Source organism: Cryptotermes secundus, unplaced genomic scaffold (genome assembly GCF_002891405.2).
Source record: "Cryptotermes secundus unplaced genomic scaffold, Csec_1.0 scaffold561, whole genome shotgun sequence".
In the NCBI taxonomy this organism is placed as follows: domain Eukaryota; kingdom Metazoa; phylum Arthropoda; class Insecta; order Blattodea; family Kalotermitidae; genus Cryptotermes; species Cryptotermes secundus.
The window spans coordinates 204,369-223,849 of record NW_019744119.1 but is presented as its reverse complement, the minus strand read 5'-3'; the positions used below and the strand labels follow the sequence as shown (position 1 = coordinate 223,849).

Sequence of the window (19,481 nt, the reverse complement as noted above, 5' to 3'; positions counted from 1 at the left end):
GCCTACTGCCGCGGGGCCATCACGCGTAAAAATTGCGTACTACATCGCCACACCTTGCATGTCTCCAACTATGCTCTCTTAAGATAGATGTCACTGGTGACGAAAGTGAAGGGCGCATTTTGCTTACTATACGCTTATATATCAAGGGAGTGGGGGGACTGCGGCGAAGTCCACGACTCAGACCCCTTTAGAAGCTAATTGTCGCTTAGGTAAAAAAGAGTAAAGCTATCCCTGTAACAGACCGTGGAGACCCACAGGGTTGTGAGACATCGAGCCACTCACATTTTCTAGAAAATCGGGTCACAGATGCCGGTGAGGTCACCCTTACGAGCCGGTCCTCCTGTACTCCCAGGAAGATTCCTGGTACTCATTTCTGTTAGAGACTGAGTCGACTCCAGGGCCATAGTGCGGCTGGAAGGATTAGGTTAATTGAAAAATCCAGTGACCTCATCGGGAATCCATCCCGCGGCCTTTCGGCTTCTAGCATAGTGCCTCAACCAACTATTGTAGGGCGTGTCACAATTGTCGCTTAGCTACTTGCAAATATATACATCTTTTCTGAACTCCGAAGGTTCATCACCGTGTTCATATAAGCCCATCACTGGATCATATACGTTCCATATCTTTATAACATTTTTTTTAACACCACATTCAATATATTTCTTGAATTTAAGGTCAAACTCCTAAATTTGCTCTTCCTTTGGGGATTTTAAAATGAAACTTTACACGAATTGATTATAATCAATTAATATTAATTATTATTAATTATTATTATTAATTATTNTAATAAAATAAAAATATAATTATAATATAGTAATAAAAATTCCATGTTGAGTTTTTTTATTTGATCCACTGATTTAACTTAAAATAGTGTAACGTATATTTCACCAAAATGTTATATCTTAAAAATTTGAGCTCCTAGGCAAAAACTAATGCCATATTTGAATTCAGGGCATCAAATTCATATGAAATCAGCTCCAAATACCCCGGCACCAAAACAGCTGTTGGCCTGTGTTATTTTTCTTTTAATATTACATGTACTATCGAACTAATTTTTTCCTGTTTCAATTAAGGGGCAGTGCGAACTGCGCAACTCCTCACTGCGCACCTTAGTTCACCTCCTATCACTTCGTCCCGCGCTCAGGCTCAAACACTCACCCCTTCGCTGTCACCGCCCAGCGAAGCACTCCCTCTTCACTGACAGACCAAGAATTTTGCTGCAACGTTATAACTGCGGACCTCTGTTCATTAGGTACTTGGTTCGAATGCCGATCGGGTTATTCCTATCTACGAGAGGATTTATGGTGACTTTCCTCAACTTCTTCATGCACGCAATGATATAGTACATTTAAATAGATCACAACCACTTCTTCCCAAATTCTTACTTATTCAGCATTGACATTCGTGTTTCTGTGTGGATATTCTAAGCAGTTTATAAAGAGAAACTGAAAGCCCTAAGACTCATTCAGTATGAGCGGGAACTAGCTCTAAATTAATGTGGCATGTGAACCAGTTGTTAGGCAACGACTATCCAATAAACAAATAGTAAAGATAAACAGAGGAACGGTGTTTTCTGTGCGGACCGTGCCGAGTTGTTACAGGAAGAAAAATTAGAACCAGTCAGTGGAACTGAGTTGGTCAGAGAGTTAGTTAGTTATTCTAGAGTTACTGTAGCTAAGGTCGGGAACATATGGGGAACGTCCTCCGTTGGAAGCCGCTACTGAACAACGGCTAGTGAAAATTGTAACCAACTGAGAAGTGATCATCTAATGCTGATTAAAATACTTTCACGATTTTAGTGTGACTATAGACAGAATGGGATTGGTAATCGAATTTATTGAACTTTACAACTCATAATTACAAGTAAGGATTATGCTCTTATTGTTCTACACACTTCATAAATCACTATAGGACATACTAGGTCTTCTCAGTCTGTTACAGTTTTCACTGCAGCTGCTTGGCATTGGCTTCCAACGAGAGACATTTCCCCTTCCTCTGGGTTCCCGAACTGACCCCCGCCTCAACTACGAGCTTCTAACAACAACAACAACAACAACAACAACAACAACAATACCTCTCAACAACTGTGCCCCAGCGGTTTTCTAACTAACTGTAACTCCTAAGTTGTTCTGCTTATAACATCCAATCACGGACCTCACATAAAACATTTCCTCTGTTTGCAGTATAATTGTTTCCGTGGAAACATAAGTGTTTGCGCAGATGTTATTTAGCAACGGCTGTTGTATAATTGTTTATCTCGGGGTAGTTTCCTAGCAACGTGTCTACATGCTACATTACTGTTCATTGATACCATGTTCTAGTCCTGTAGTAATTAACGAGAATAGTTCCTAATGTAATTGTAAGAGATAACAGATGTTTATTCTGATAATACTCGTATTATGAACCACATAAATACATAATTTTAGCAAAATGTCAAGATTTAAGGGTACGTGCGTGACTTACTAGAAGGTTTAGGAGCGATGAAATTTATTTATTGACCAATTATGCACTCCACTCGGAACTATATGCAATTACAGCTCAATCGCTAATCTACACAATTTACAGTTGACCTTTGCACACACACACACACACACACAATATTCACTAGTGGTATTTGGATCCATAAAATTGTCACTGTCACTGCAGCACCCATAAAATCTTCTTTTCACAGCCTAATTCTGTTCTTGCCACTTCTACTCAGTCATTCGACTGCCATCTCCAGAGACTCAGTTCTCTTGACAACGAATAACTTTGTGAGAGTCAGAGTCAGAGTCAGAGTCAGAGTCAGAATTACTTTACTACTCTCGGTTTACCGTCAATCAGTTCGTCTTGAGCCTCACGACCAGCAATTTTTGTTTCAACTGAACACTTGCGGGTATAATTCTTATGTAACATCCTCTCTGACGAGAGGATGGGTCTTTCGTTTACAATTGCTGCTGGCCATCGTCAGCGCATTCATTCTTAGGTCAGATTCCCGCGGGACTCATGACCACATTTTACTGTCCTAGATACGAGAATCCCCTAACCTGGATGGCCATGTCCCTGTATTTATGTCTCCCAGGAACAGGGTGACCCGGTTATACCCCAAGGCACTGGGTTCCCTTTTCGTCGCCTCCTACGACCAGCTGCGGCATGGGCAGTACGGAAAACACCGTCTCCCAACAATTCATCTATTGTTACAGAGATGTGTTTACCTCGCGGTTGCATATAAACGGTAGTTCCATTGTTGCGTGGTCGTTCGTTGCCGCGAGAATGTGTTTACCGAGCCGTTGCCTAGCAATGGACATCTGCTCTGCCTCCTCTAATCCGGTTTTCAAGCGTCATGTCACAATACTGATTTCCTTAATATTATGGAGGTGATGTTTGCAGTAGCCATTGTTGTTTTGAATGGTTACATTCGGTTCGATTTAAAAGAAACCTGCATGAGGACCAGGAGCTCTCGATAAATTCTGCTTTATATAATTTCAATCAATGTAACCGTCGCAACGACACAGGACAAAGGAAATCTTTGTCTTTCTTGTGCGCATGTCCTATTTAGCCTGACTTAAACCACACAATGCCCACGTGTTCCTCGGACAATAGCGTGTCAAGTTTTTGTTTTGGTCGGTATACCGGTTCATGCGAAACGTTAAGTAATATTTACCGGTTTTGATATAAAGACAAGGTACAAAGTGGGCGTTCTCACTTTGGGCGTGGACCCACATAAACATCCACAAGGTCTTCAGTTTCTCTGCCCAAGGCCAAGGGTAAATCGGCCAGTTAACTATTCTTATTATGTAAGCAAGATCTACTCTGCTCGCGCTATATAAATCCCGGGAAATAAAGGCACGGGCATTAGTCTTCCGCAGAAAGACAGCTCACAGAAAACCGCAACAATGTTCAAGCTGGTAAGTGGTCAAGAGAGTACATAAATTCCTTATTTTCACTAAGAAGTACTTGAGAAATTTATATTCTAACCCTTTCAATGGCGTGGGCATGTGGTAGCATAGTTGGTTGAGGCACTGTGCTACAAGCCGGAAGGTCGCGGGTTCGATTCCCGTTGAGGTCATTGGATTTTTAAATTGACCTATTCCTTCCAGCCGCCACGTGGCCCTGGAATCCACTCAACCTTTAACAGAAATGAGTACCTGGATTTTTCCGGGGGTTAGAGGGTGACCTCACCGCCATCTGTGAGCCGATTGCCTAGAAAATGTGGGAACCTCGATGTCTCACAAACCCCAAGGGCCTCCATGGCCTGTTACAGGGATAGCTTTATTTTTTTTGTCCTTTAGATTTCAAATAATGTTTATGTTATGATTTCAGCAAATCTTAGGCAAATTTTAAATTGGAACAAGAGTTCCCGCTTAATCATAGCACGATAAGAAAATATACGTGGTGAATGCAAAGTTCGATTTGTGGGTGTCAGGCCCATGGAACATGACACAAATCCAAATATTTAACATAAATGCTTATGATCAATTCAAATACCAAAATTTTTAGAAAAGGAAACCATTTGATGCTTACAAAAACATATGCTTCTTCGAAAACTTCTTTAGTTCTGTCCTTGTCTTCAAGAAGAAATATAAATTCTCTTTGGAATTCCATTAATATTAGGGAAATGATCATTTTTATTGTAAGAATAAAACAGAACACACAAATTCCATGGCTGAAATGGAGGCTTAATGAAAGTTAGAGCATGTGGTTTACAAAGATACCTCTGCGCCAAACTAAGTTATGGAAGCTTATGTTTTTATATTTCACTCGATCTACTCGTACCTCTTCGATGTAGGTTTTACTAAATTGTGATTTTAAAAAATTACAACTTCAGAGAATAGAAAAGATAAATACAGCATCATATGCATGTGAGCGCCACAGAATGTGAGCATACAGAAGACGTGGAGAGGAAGGAATATAGGATATCTGTACTTATTGAAGATAAATGCTCAGCATGACGTTCCGGCCGATTTACCTCCAGGAATAGGAGTGCCATGTTCGTATAATGGAAAAAAAAAATAGTGTCAAAACCCTCTAGCAGGATATAAGCAGGTTCCATTGCGTTTGCAGCCAAAAATTTTACTTGCTGAACTAAACAACTTCACCTTCTAGCAGGTCGCATTCCTGCTTCTCATTCGGCAAGTCCGGGTTCAAATCCCGTAGTGGAGGCCGGCTCTCTTGACTGAGGTTATGCGTACTGTTCGTCACTTCCTTCGGGAAAATGTACGGACATTGCTTCAAACCGGGTAACTGCCGCTTCTCTTCATATTCCTTCCGTTTATTACAGTAAACCCTCGCTAATCTGGTTTAATTAAGTAAAAGATAGCCCTAAAGGACAAAAAACTTAGAAAGAAAGAAATGGAAAATTTAATAATATAGTTGGTTCTAATGAAAATAAACAAAAAAGAAATCACTTGCGACAATTTCTTCCTCTGTCAGAAGCTGAAATCTAAGGCCACCTTTATCCAGCTGAAGTGAATCTTTGATATTTTCTTGCGCGATTTCAGTCTTTTCCAGCTGCCCTCAACATAATCTGAAAGTCTTCTTGCTCTAATCTCCATGGCTCCTATATTCCACGTGTTTTTTAAAGCAGAGACTCCACTGTAAACAGAATATTTCATTTTTCATATTTCGAAGCAAATTATCCGACATCCGGATTAACTGTAACCGAATCAGTCATTTTATCGACTGAAATTTCGTAGCCTGAGATCATGACGCAGTCGGTAATTGGAAGACAAAGAAATAAATCGAGGCATCACGAGTGAATTCGTGATGTATTAATTCAGGGTCGCACATAATTGTCGCGTCTACTGCTGGGAACTTGCGAATGGTGCTAGAGTGTTTAATTTTGTGAACGGAAATCGCTATTGATTCATTGTCGGAAAAACCTGCTGGTTTCGAATTTCTACTAGGAGACTGGCAATTCTGGCTGACATATCTCATGGCCTTACTCCAGAAATATAGCTGAACTGTACCCAAAAATTAGCCACGGCCAGTTCCTGTCACATCTTTTACCCACATTTATCACACACCCTGCAAACAGACACTGAATGACATTTTCCGTTGACTAAGAGCTACGACCCGTCTGAAGTCTCGCAAGACAGTGATAAAACGGGGGGTGGGGGTGGATGGTAGTAAGAGGCACCTGGTGCCGAGAGAGGGAGCAGCAATAAAATTTTCGTCTCTGAAATTTCCAAGGCAATTCTCCATCATCCTTCTGGTAAATATTTTTTTTTATTGTTAGTGGGGTGGGAATAAGTCCCTTGTACTGCGGCCACTTCTAGCCTATTATACCAGCCCTAGATGATAGGTGAGGGTGATTGTAGAGCAATTGGTGGAATGAAGATTGGCAGGGGAAGCCGGAGTACTCGGAGGCCACTTTGTCCACCACAAATCCCACTTGACCAGACCCAGGATCGAACCCGGGCCGCCGCGGTGGGAAGCCAGGGACTAACGGCTTGAGCTACGGCGCGGCTTCTCTGGTAAATAAATATTGGAGAAGAGGTAAAACGATGGGAGGTGAAGCGGGTAAATTGATAGAAAGAAATATCCTTAGATTTACAGTGGGGAAAAGGCGAACATGGTCTTTACTGCGTTAGATTTTGATGGTTGCTTTAGAGTGCTTTTCTATGTTAACATAAGGACGGTCGCATTGGGATGCCATTTACTGATATTAGACAGGATGCATTAAGGTGATATCGTAACTAACATTTGGAGGGTTACACTGGGGGCGAAAACTCGGTTTTAACATGTGGATCATGCAGCAAGACGTGGAGATTTTGTACCAATAAATCATTTACTTTAGGGCCGAGGAAAACTTAGGAAAACTTTGATCGAGTTGGCCGGTCGTTGGCCTTTCGAATGCAGGCCATCTGAATGATATTTACAATTCCGTTCTTACGTCACAGCAAACAGACTGCATCTCCGTTACAAATCCCAATTCATTAGTTTCGTGCATATATATATATAAGTAACCGATGTTTATTTTGTGGGGAAATTGTGGACTGTTTTCTAGTGTTAATGCACACGATGCACGCCTGTACATGGCTGTGAGCTCTGACACTATCTCGGATAATTCAGCGTCAAATGGTAGGACCGTTTCCTGTAAAAAGAAGATATTGGAACTGACGTGGTGAGAAGCAGTCGTGGGCCATGTTTCCTCTAAGATGGGGATACCATGATATATTCTAAGAAGCATATTGGTTAGCTTGGCCAACCTGAGAAAGTGGGGCAGCGATTTTCGAAGAAGGTCCGTAACAGACAATAAATTCAAAAGTTCCTCCCCGAAATGAAGATTACTTCTTTAAATTTTATTTTTATTAATTTAAAATGACTGTATACTAAACCAGTGAAAGTGCAGGGGAGATCTTGGTGTAACATGAGGTACTACCCTGACATTTGCGTCGACGTATTTAGGAGAATCACAAAGAACATCGGTGACAATAGCCAGTGTCCTTGCAGAAATGCGAACAGGTGACCTCCCGAGTACAAGGCAGAACTGTTGCCTGCTGCAGTGTCGAGCTCATAGCAACCATTGTGCTCTGGAGGGTTCAGCAATGTAATGTGTTTCAGGTTCTCCTCGTCCTGGCGCTGATCGCAGTGGCCGCGGCCCAGTATCCGTACTACGCCGGATACTATGGCAACGGATACTACGGCACATATGCCAGTCCGTATGCCTACTCCGGTCTTGGCTACGGCTTCTACGGCCGTTAAGCGGTGAATGTGACTACAGCTGAACGAACGTAACAGCTCATGAAGGTTTGTATCTGCTTGCTACGTGCTTCACGCTGATTCATTGCATTCTTTACTCTTCGGGCCTGAAGTTGGAGGTGATTTGTTCCTCTGAAAAGTCTGCAGACACACCGAGTTAGGCGGTACCGTATCCCAGACGACAGGACTCTTAATAAGAACTGCTGTTAGAACCTCAAACTCAATATGGCTTTTGCTCCAACCTATATTGACTCTATAATTTCCAATAGTTATTTAAACTTTGAAGCATGGAGCACATCTGACTAATAGATTTATAGACAACTCTCGTTATAAGTCAGGGTTGAGAGAGTGGGGAGGTAAAGAATAATGCGAGAAGAGAATTTAAAACAAAAGTTGGGGGGGGGGTTCGGAATTTTTATTTTAGCAATTAGTGTCGAATTGCATAATTCTGATAAATAATGTGTTGGTCTTTAAATGAAAGGCGTTTAATTTCGGCGAACCTAAACCAGGAGGGTCGTATAAGGAGCATGCAATAGCAACTTGAACCTTGGGAACCGTGTCAGAATTTTCTTCAAAACGGGGTTATATTGTGGAGGAGAGAGGAACATAATTACGTTAGGTTTCCAGGCTCCACCCGCCTTCAGTTTGATGAGTGCAGAACAGAACTGAAGACTTTAGAGTGGTCAGTAATGGTGGCTTCATAAAGAGGCCACGGAATTTTGATTTTCTGTCAGGGCCGAATGATACACTTAGGAAAATTATTTTGGTAGCCTTCAAGTGATAGTGGCTTAATATTGGTAAATTTAAATCCGGAGCTCTGCATGAAAAGCACTAAGTAGCACCTAAGAACTTGGGAAACATCACAGCATTTGCTTGAAGACAGACTAAAACCAAAAGCGCATGCGTCAACATGGCCGGTTACAGGACTTCCTTTCTATTCCAGCTTACAATCTGGCAACTGAAGGATAAAGAGGAAATAAGTACATATTTTTTTTCTTTACTTTTAGAAAAGTTCAACAACAGAAATGGACACATGCGTCCGCTATTAAAAAACGTCCTGTGCCACAGAGAAATGTAGTTTATTTAAAAAAAAATTATCTTCAAGTTGTCTGACAATTCTTGAACCTGAACACGTAAACTGAGGAACACACGTTTCTTAAACAGTGTGCAATTTCTTTCAGCCTTAATCAATAGTAAAGAGAATACAAATTTATTAATTACTACAAATAGAACCCTATTCGCTACAGTTATGCAATTTAATGATTATACTGAAGTACATCTGCAATGTTGCTCTGTCAAGAACGGCTTAGGCATAAGATGTGTCTCTCATGGCCTAGAACTCAAATGAAGAAAAGGTACTATATAACCTATAACGATATGGCCAAATTAAACAAAACTTACCTTTCGAAATATTAAGCGAGCCTAATATATACAGATATATTATTCTCGTGTCTCTCCGTTAGAAATAGAAAAAAAGGTTAATTCTGTTTAGGAAAATATTCATTGCTTGCTCTGAGAATCATGTGAAAGGTAATATATATATATGTAAAATTTCACCGCTATCTGTGAGCCGATTGTCTAGAAAATGTGGAGGCCTCGACGTCTCACAACCCTACGGGCCTTCATGGCCTGTTACAGGGATAGCTTTACCTTTACTTTAGGAAAAATTCAGATGTTTTCAGTGTTAAATATATGTGGTACATACAGAAACCACAGAGCTAAAAGTTTAATGTATCATTTCGATTGAGCTGAAAGTCCGCATTAACCACTGATATTAATAATTTGACAGTATTCGGCAGCTGTTGTCTGCAGCATGTATAGCGGGCGTGGTGTTCTTGTGAAAGACAAATATGGCTTAACAAGAGTCGTGCTGAAGTTATCCAAAATAAATCTCGTATCCTTTTGAAGCGTGACTTTCCTGTATATGCTACTTCAATAAACAGTTTCTCCTTGCAGAAAAGAAAACGCGTCGACTCTGCGTTACAGAAACCGGCCGGTTAACTTAATTAGGGAAACAACAGAAGTTAATTCTTAGAATCACATGAAACATATAAATACGCTGTGCGAAGAAGGTGCCAAGTTTATTACCGTTATGTGGTATGTACAGTTACCATGATGTTCTAAAGATTTAACTAATATACTTAATTGAGCTGAGCCCTTCTTAAGAAGCTGCAAATTGTGCAGCTACTTAAAAACTGCCAACATCTTATGGAACCCGAAGGTTAATTACCGTGTTCACAAGAGCCCTCCACTGGTCCCTATCCTGAACTAGATCAATCCAAATCATACGATCCCATCCTATCTCTCTAAGATCCGTTTTAATATTGTCCACCACCTACATTTTGGTCTTCCTAGAGGTTTAGTTCCTTCTGGTTTTCCCATCAATTTCTTATATGCATTCCTCCCTATTCGTTCTACATGCCCTGCTCATCTTAACCTCCTTGACTGGAAGGGTTAAGTGATCTAAACATGAACTTGCCGTTTTGGCTAATGAACACACTCCGAAGGTTAATGAGAGGCTTGGCGGTTCGTTCTATACATTGTAGTCATTTGCTCCAGACGAAGCTTCACGCTTCGGCCCTTTACCCCGCCTCCCATTAACCGACTTATCGCTCAGGCCTTTCTCAAGGTTATAGTTAGTAATTCAGAATGTCTCTCGGTCCTTGAATATTTGTTCAGTAATATAAAATGTGTAAGATTTGAGGTTTTCACGGCGGTGACAATGAAGAAAGCAGTCTTCTGGGATATGGCACCGTGTAGATATTGTGTCAACCGACCTGCTCACGCTGGTTCTCCGCCTGCAGATTTTCTTCTACCCTGAAGATCTATTCCTCCGAAACGTCGGTTAACGCAGTATCTACACGGCGCCATATCCCAGAAGTCTGTTTTCTTCCATATAAAATGTGTTTGTTACTTCTCGAGACTGTGTTCAGTAATGCCGAATACAATACAATATAACTTCGTTGTTTCTAGAGAGCGCGTTCAGTAATGCAGAGTGCCTCTATTGCTTCTAGTGAGTGTGTTCAGTAAATCAAAATGTCCTAGTTATTTCTAGAAGGTTTCTTTTAGTAATTCAAAGTGTCTTTTGTTGCAGGTTGGGTCGAGACTGCTCCGTCTGCCTTCATAAGGTTCCATTTCTCAGAAGTTGGCATGTACCTCTTTAAATTAATAAACCTTTCGAATTTGCTTTAAAACAAAAATGTACTTGTTATTTGCCCTAACAATACCACATCCTTGCCTTGAATCTGAAGAACATCAAGTCTCCTGTGCCGCAGCGCGATATTTAGAACTTCGGATTCATAATAAAAAGGCCTTGGTTTCGAATATTTGTTTACGCAATTTAGAAAACTCTATCGAATCATTGAGAATTTAATTACCGAGGAGTTTGGCGTAGTAGAAACAATTCATATTTCTATGCAGGAGGTGGTCGGTTTGAATTTCGGCTGGGCATAAGCTATCCTGATGGAGATTTCCGTGGTTTTTCTCAGATCCTCAAGGAAAATTTACAAGACGGTACCTCGATTAGGTCAGACCTGCGTCCGTCCACATTCTTTCAATGTTACCATTCATTGTTCACTGTGCTCCCTATAATGAGCCGTGGAGGCCCATAGGGCTGTGAGACGTCGAGGCTCCCACATTTTCTAGAGATTCGGCTCACAGATGACGTTAAATTGTCAGCCTTACGCGCCAGTCTACCTTTACCCCCCAGGAAGATTCCTGGTACTCATTTCTGTTAGAGGCTGAGTCTATCCTAGGGTCACAATGCGGCTGGAAGGATTAAGTAAATTTAAAAAATCCAACGAACTCATCGGGTTTCGAACCAGCGTCCTTCCGGCTTGGATAGTGAAAGATAAATTGAATGGACGTGGCCAAATGTAAGATTCTATCCCGGTGTTTTCCTGGAGGGAGTGAGTTTAAGACAGACAAACCTCAAAGAATATTGCATTCTGGGTTCTTAGTTCGTAGATCCTGTTAAATTGTTGCCGGAATTTTGCATGAATGCGCTGCCATTACTTAAGGGCACAAAACGCCTACTAAAGTAAACGGTGTCATAACCCGAAATACATTCACCTCTGGGAGGACCTGCACCCTCACATGACAAACCTCATTCAGGCTAACCAGACAAAAGGCACAGGTGTCGAACCAGGGACCCTGAATATAAAGCAGGGCGCTTTCACCATACCGAGAATTTCAGATATACAGTAACTCACTGTCGCGAACTCTTTTACCTCTGTCTTTAATGCAACTTAAAAAAATTGTTCACAATCTCTCCTTAATTTAAAATAATTTTAAAATCACACCAATTGCTATGTGTTTCGGCCTTACTTGGCCATCTTCAGGCAATTGTTCACTTCTTGATAACCGTCGCACTACATTGGACCTTAAGTCAATATATTTCTATGCTTCTGCATTATCGTTGTTCACACTGAAATACATTTGTTAGTGAACGGAATTCTCTCTTCGTTCCGAATTATTTTCCTTTTACTCCGTCCATGTTTGTGCCCCTTCATACGTATGTTCTTACAATTTTGGGGTATTTCCTTTGCATTCGATGCAACAGGATGCTCAGATGTAATAATATTGTAACTCACTGTAATGGAACTTCGTGCAATTGCATATAATTTCGTCCAGGTAGCAACAGATGTCACACGAGTAGACTTTATTTCTAATATGAGAAGGAGATTCGACGGTAGAAGAGAGAACTGTGCGGAACGAAATTGTTAGCTCCGAACGAAACTTCTACATTGCGAATTGTTATTACGATTCGACGTTTTAAGTGACGTGGACAGTGGTTTACTGTGATATTTGTGTCGTAAATTGTTAATCAGAGTGAATACATCCAACACACAGTTATAACAAAAACACAACCTCTTCTTTCCGCTCTGCGGCCCAGGGCCCATCCTAGATGAGTGGTCCGGATAAAGACGTAAACTTGATGGACTGTGATGGAACTACGATGGTGAAGACAAAGCTGAGACGACGCAGTAGGAGCCCACCAAGCAATGCCCTATTAAACAAGAAACGGACAGTTGGAAACCCACAACCGCCCACTACAGACAACATCGCTGCGCCGCCGGCCACGACAACAGGTAACAGCTTCGATAACGCAACCGCAGCCCTCACCTTCACCAAAGAGGATGCAGGGCCCTTTGTCCTCCACCTCAGAGGAAACCGTGAAAATAATACCAGACCGCTAATGGCACTCGAAGTATGTCGAATGCTAGAGAAATCTATCGTAAAATACGATTTAGTGACCCCTCTTACGAGAAACACGTGGGAAATCACTTTCAATACACGAGACACTGCTAACTACGCTTTAACCTCCCCCTACCCGAAACAACACGGTTTGATGATTTGGTTGCCTTGGATGAAAGTTTTTAGGAAAGGCATCATTAGAGGCATCCCCCTAGACTGCTCTGTTGCGGAAATTAAGGAAGAACTTAACAAATCAAATCCCGGACTGAAAGTATCAGAAGTATCCAGGTTAAAGCGACGAATACAGAAGGATGGACACACTGAATGGGCCGACACCCACACTGTCAGTGTTGTTGTAAGAAGTACACAATTACCAAAATTCGTTTATATTTGGCGAACGAGACTGGACTTGGAACCCTTCATCCCACAGGTTCGACAGTGCTTTAAATGCGGCAGATTCGGCCATATTAGTAAAGTTTGCAAAGCAATTGAGAAATGCCTGACTTGTGCCCACGACAAGCACCCAGAAAGCGAAACATGTGCGACAACCCCGATGTGCATTAACTGCAAAGGTGACCATCCTACCCTCAACAGACAATGTCCCAAATTTAGGGAATCCAAAGAAATCTGTAGAATTATGGCTCATGAAAATGTACCCTTTGCAATAGCACAAAAACAATTCTCCAACATGCAACATAATTCCTTGTTCCACTCACCATCTATAACTTTCAGCAACTTCCCACCATTGCGACATTCTCCTACTCCAAGTAAATTCCCTTTGCCCCCTGAACAGAAAAATCGCAAATACAGTGAAGCCGTGCAAGCTCGGCCGGCCAAGGACCGTATTTCGCACACGACTCCTTACCTCGCTGAGACCAACTCGCCAATGAGCAACATCCATTCTGTTCACCTACAAAGACTGGAATCGATCTTAAAAGCAGACCCGAACTCGAATGCTCTATGGAATAGAATATGGAAAGCAATCGACTTACATATTCAGTTCTCAAATGGACAAGAACCCCAACGTGCTCCGAATACTTCAATGGAATTGCCAAAGTCTCAAAAACAAGCTACATGAACTTCAATTTAGAGCACAACAGTTTGACATCATTCTATTAAACGAAACCTGGCTGACACAAACGGACAAAGTCTATATAAAAGGATTCGACGTTATTCGCAAAGACAGAACGCATCGTGCTGGAGGAGGTACTGCCATCTTCATTAACAATTTTCTCAAATATGAGAAACGACCTGCCCTATACGACTGCGACGGGAGCATTGAACTATGCGCATTGACCCTGCACTTAGTAGAGGGAAAGCTACTATTGGCAACTGGATACAGGCCCCCCGATAAACACATTTCGAACGATAAATGGCTGCGCTTCCTAAACCAATTCCACGATAGGTTTCTATTAGCAGGGGATTTTAATGCCCACCACCCCCTCTGGGGCAGCCCTCGCGCTTGCTCTGAGGGAGATAAACTTTTTCGCGCCATAGAAAGTACTGATAATTGTGTCATCAACCAAGGAGATACAACCTTCCGCTCAAGACAATTTAATACGGAATCGGCTATAGATATCTCAATAACAGACAGCCGATCCTACCCAGCGTACAACTGGTGCGTTGGGAAGGACTCATGGGGTAGTGACCATTACCCTATCACACTAGAACTCCACAAAAAAGCGAATCCCAGGATCATTCACCGAGCACCGCACAAAATATATACTCTCAAGACAAACTGGCAACAGGCCATCTCCAACATCTCCTGCAACTTAGATGCCCTCGAAGCAACTATCTTACACCCAGATACCGACACCCAGGTTAAGTACTCCACCTTTGCAGCTACTATAACCTCCGCGGTCATGGAGGCCACACCAGGGAGAAAATACCACAACACGAGAAACCACAAACAGAATTCCAACCTTGCTAACAATCAAAAATCTCACAAACGCCCTAACCCAGCACCATTTTGGAACGAAGACTGCAACCGACTTATTCGGCTTAGAAAAGGAGCACTCCTACGACTCCAGCAGTACCCATCGAGAGACAATTTTCTCCAATACAAGAAAATCGAAGCTAAGACGAGATCTGACATACGCAGAATCAAACGGGACTACTATCGGAACTTCTGTTGTTCCCTCAACCGCTTCACTAATCAATCTTACATATGGAGGAAACTAGCTGGACTGAAGCGCGCCTGGAACACTACCCCTCAGTCGAATGAATACAACGTGCAGAGGATTCACACCATTGAAACAGCAATAGAATCACTGTGCCCCCCTTGGGCCCCAGTACAACCGCCATGTTTGAAAAACGACTATGAAGACCCATTCATGGACCACCCCTTTACTAAGGAAGAATTAGAAGCAGCCATCCTAAGTACTAACCCTAAGTCATCCCCAGGCCTTGATGGAATTGACTACTTAGTCATTCGCTCTCTCCCAGACACGGTCAAACCCCTGCTTCTAAGACTCTATAATGACATCTATTTGACTGAATCCTTTCCAACTGAATGGAAACAGTATTCCATCTTCTTCATCCCTAAACCCGATAAAGGAAAAGTCAGACCCATTTCGTTGGCTGCTTGCCTTCTCAAAATCATGGAAAAAATGATCAACATGAGATTAAACTGGTGGTTGGAATACAACCACCTACTACCCCCCCTACAATTCGGTTTCCGTAAGAACAAATCATGCCTGGATAATGCCACTGTGCTTTACCTGGACATAATCAATGCGTTCGACCTGAATCGACACCTGGGTGCCGTATTTCTTGATATCCAAAGTGCTTTTGACAACGTATTGGCCGACGTCCTCATCGAAAGACTGAAACTCACAAACCTCCCTCGCCACTTTTTAGCTTTCATCTACAATTTAGTTTCAGAAAGATTCCTCTACCTCCGATACGACAACCTGGATGTTGTACGAACGGCGTATCGGGGGCTACCTCAAGGTAGTGTTCTCAGCCCGATTCTCTTTGCCCTCTACATGACGCCCCTCAACGCGAGCATGCAAGGCCCCTGCACCGTACTCCAGTTTGCTGATGACATCGCCCTCTACTATTCTGACAAGGATCCCAAAATCATTTCCACTAAGCTCACACAAGACATTGGTACAATGAACGTCTTTCTAGAGAACAGCGGGCTAAAACTGGCCCCCGACAAGTGTCAATATTGCCTCTTCAGTAAAAATAGAACCATAAGAGCTGCCCGCTGGGAAGTAACTATAGGCAACGCCGCATGCAGATCAGTGCCAGTGGTGAAATTTCTGGGAATATTATTCGAATCATCGCTTAATTGGAAACAACACCTCCTCTACATCAGATCCAAATGTATCAAACCATTGACTATTATCAGCTATTTGCGTTCAACATGGATAGGAGCCGACCCATCTATCCTACTACGCCTATATATTGCGCTAGTGAGGTCTCGAATTGAGTATGGTTCGCATCTTTTCACTCCGTTAAATGCCACAGAAACCACCTCCATGGAACGTATACAATGTAAAGCCCTTCGGCTAGCTATGGGATATATGGCATCCACACCCACAAATGTAACCCAGGCAGAAGCACGGATTCCACCCCTGGACATGAGATTTAAACTACTCTGTGACAACTACATCTCCAGAATCTACACCCTCTCAAATCATCCGCTACTGGCCCGTATATCACAACTTGCAGACACTAGGATGCATCCCACCAGGATACACACTGGACAAGAGCCCCTAATTCTCACGTGCTACAAGGAAATTGAACCTCTGCATCACCTTATTGCCCACTCCGATAAACCCCTGATATACAGTTACCCCTACAAGACTTCCTTTCATCAGGCCCGGGTCTCATTTGCCGAGGGCCTAGCTGCCAGCTCATCACCACAAGGGAAGGCCATGATCGACTCGCTGGTTAAGGAACTCGAAGGTTCCAACCGTTGTTTTTTCACAGATGGATCCAAAACGGAAGGTTGCCGTTTTGTAGGTTTTGCCTCCGTGACTTCTACAAACTCCACGGCGAACCTATATAGAACATCCAAGTATGCCTCAGTCTTCACAGCGGAAGCTATGGCTATTATATCGACGCTAGAAATGATAAAACAGAGTCCGAACACACACTTCAGTCTTTTCTCAGACTCCAAAAGTGTCTTGGAAGCCCTACGCTCTGGCTCCCCACTGAAACACTGTAGTCATCTAATACTTACCATTAAAGAGCAACTCCTCATGCTTGAAGAAAAGGGTAAAATCGTTCACTTCTACTGGATACCTGCCCACATTGGAATCACCCACAACGAACGGGCCGACATGGCGGCAAAAGAGAGTGTTTACAAAGGCATAGACTCGCAACTATTATTACCCTGGGCCGACCTTAGAGCCTGTTGGAAACAGAAAATGTTAAAGGATTTTTACGCATGGGGCTACTCATCGGGAGCACACAAAGGAAAATATTACTTCGATAATTACTTCGCTGAGGTACCTTACCCCTGGTTCAACAAGATTAAGCTCCACCGGAAGCCCATCGTCACGCTCAACAGACTTCGAGCCGGGCACTACTGCCTGAAAACCCACCTCCATAGACTCAACATTGTTCCCCATGCGATTTGCGACTGCGGAGAAAATATCGAATCTCCCAACCACATCTTATGGCAATGCAAACGATTTGATGCGGCACGAGAAGACATGCTCAGGAACCTGATTAAGCGCAATGAATACCCCCCGTACAAGATCGAACCCCTCCTCAGGGACATGGACCCTGGGATTATTGCATCGATTGCTCACTACCTAACCCGCATCGACATCACCATTTAATGAACATACATTAGTCCTTGCTACATAAATTAGATACAAACCGTATCTACTCCACCAACAACCGCCTTCACTTAGCCACGTATTCCAGTTTAGACCTACTCATCAGCATGCTATAAACCTGTTTCATATTAAGCCTACTTGTAAACTTAATGTAAATATGTCTTAACTCTGAACCTATTTGTAAGCATGTTACAAACTCTAACTTAAGCTTGTAATTGGCAGAATGGGCTCTCCAGCCCGACGCCAAACTCTTATATCTCACAATAAAAAAAAAAAAAATATGAGAAGGAAACAGGAACAAAATGTATCACAGACTGAAGCGGTGTTGAAATAAACACCAATTAGTGTTTGAGGCTGTGTTCCATACACTTTGATGTAAGTGCCCAGGCCCTAAGTGAGTGGCTTCTCTTCCTATCCCACGTCGCAGTTACCAATTTACGTTTTAATTTTTCATATACGTCGCGTATAAGCACATTTTTAATGTAGAAAAATGAGGAACTTTTGAGGGATTTCAATTTTTCAAGTACCCATGAATGCAAAGTGTGATAGACTTGAAAGGATTCTGACGATGGTGTATACTGTACTTATTTTGGCTTCTTTTGGACTTCATCCATCGTCTGGTATGTAAAAGACAAAAAACCACGATGTTTCGGAGACTGGATCTATCTCCGTCTTCGGGAGCTCTTTCTAACTGGCCCAACTGAGTAGGTTTAACCTTCCCGACCCACCTGAAGACGGAGACAGATCCAGTCTCCGAAACGTCATGGTCTTTGGTTTTTTACATACCAGACGTGGGATGAAGTACAAAACAAGCCAAAAGAAGTGCAAAGTGTGATGTTCGGAANTTCGGAATACCTTCTGTCCCCCCCCCCCTCTCTCTGTTTCGATATATCTGCTCTTTGCTGGCGCCTGAACCGTTGGAAGAATTTTGTTCATATTCTGTACTTAAGGGCTTACCCACGAATACAAATATCCCAGCCCCAAAAGTAGGATCCCTTCAGGTGTTGCCGAAACAACAATTTGGCAATTTCTCGAAAATTATTCTAAAGATTACTATTAACTGTGTCTAATTTATGGGGAATATAACTTTAAATGAAAGTGCATAGGCGGCATTTTTAGGGAAATACCGGCACGCAAACTGGGGGCCCATATTTTCATGCAAAGCGTGTGTTCCGGCTTGCGAATCCAGCGTCCAAAAATGGTCTATCGAGCCGCAATGTATTACAGTACTTACTTACTTACTTACTTACTTACTTGCTCATGGAGCTGAGCCCTTCTGGAGGAGCCGCTAATTCTGCAGCTACTCAAGAATTTCCCAGCATTTTATGGAACCCCAAGGTTCATTAGCGTGTTCACAAGAGCCCTCCACTGGCCCCTATCCTGAGCCAGATCTATCCCACCCAAACCATTCCATCGTATCTCTCTAAGATCCAGTCTAATATTGCCCATCCACCTACGCCTTGGTCTTCCCAGTGGTCTCTTTCCTTCAGGCTTTCCCACCAATATTCTATACGCATTCCTCGTCTCCCCCATTCGTGCTACATGACCTGCCCACCTCATCCTTCTTGACTTGATCATTCTAATTATACTTGGAGATGAGTACAAATTATGAAGCTCCTCATTATGCAGTACAATGTATTACATTTTCGACATAAACTAGTCTAGATGATTATTATTATGAGAAAGTATGTGCAATTATTTTTCATCTATTATCTGTTTTTCTGTGATCAGCTATTAACTGTGATTTAAGGGCATTTCTTACACAGTTCTTCTTAATCTGATTGGTTCACTTAGGTCTTCATCAGC

General features: G+C 42.4%; 1 long non-coding RNA gene across 1 annotated transcript; it reads left to right on the top strand.

The window, feature by feature from the left end:
- Positions 1-3,782: 3,782 nt before the first annotated feature.
- LOC111874499 lies at positions 3,783-10,877 on the top strand. Its single transcript, XR_002844571.1, has 3 exons — positions 3,783-3,887; positions 7,546-7,731; positions 10,778-10,877. It is a non-coding gene; the product is annotated as an uncharacterized LOC111874499 (long non-coding RNA).
- Positions 10,878-19,481: the final 8,604 nt, after the last annotated feature.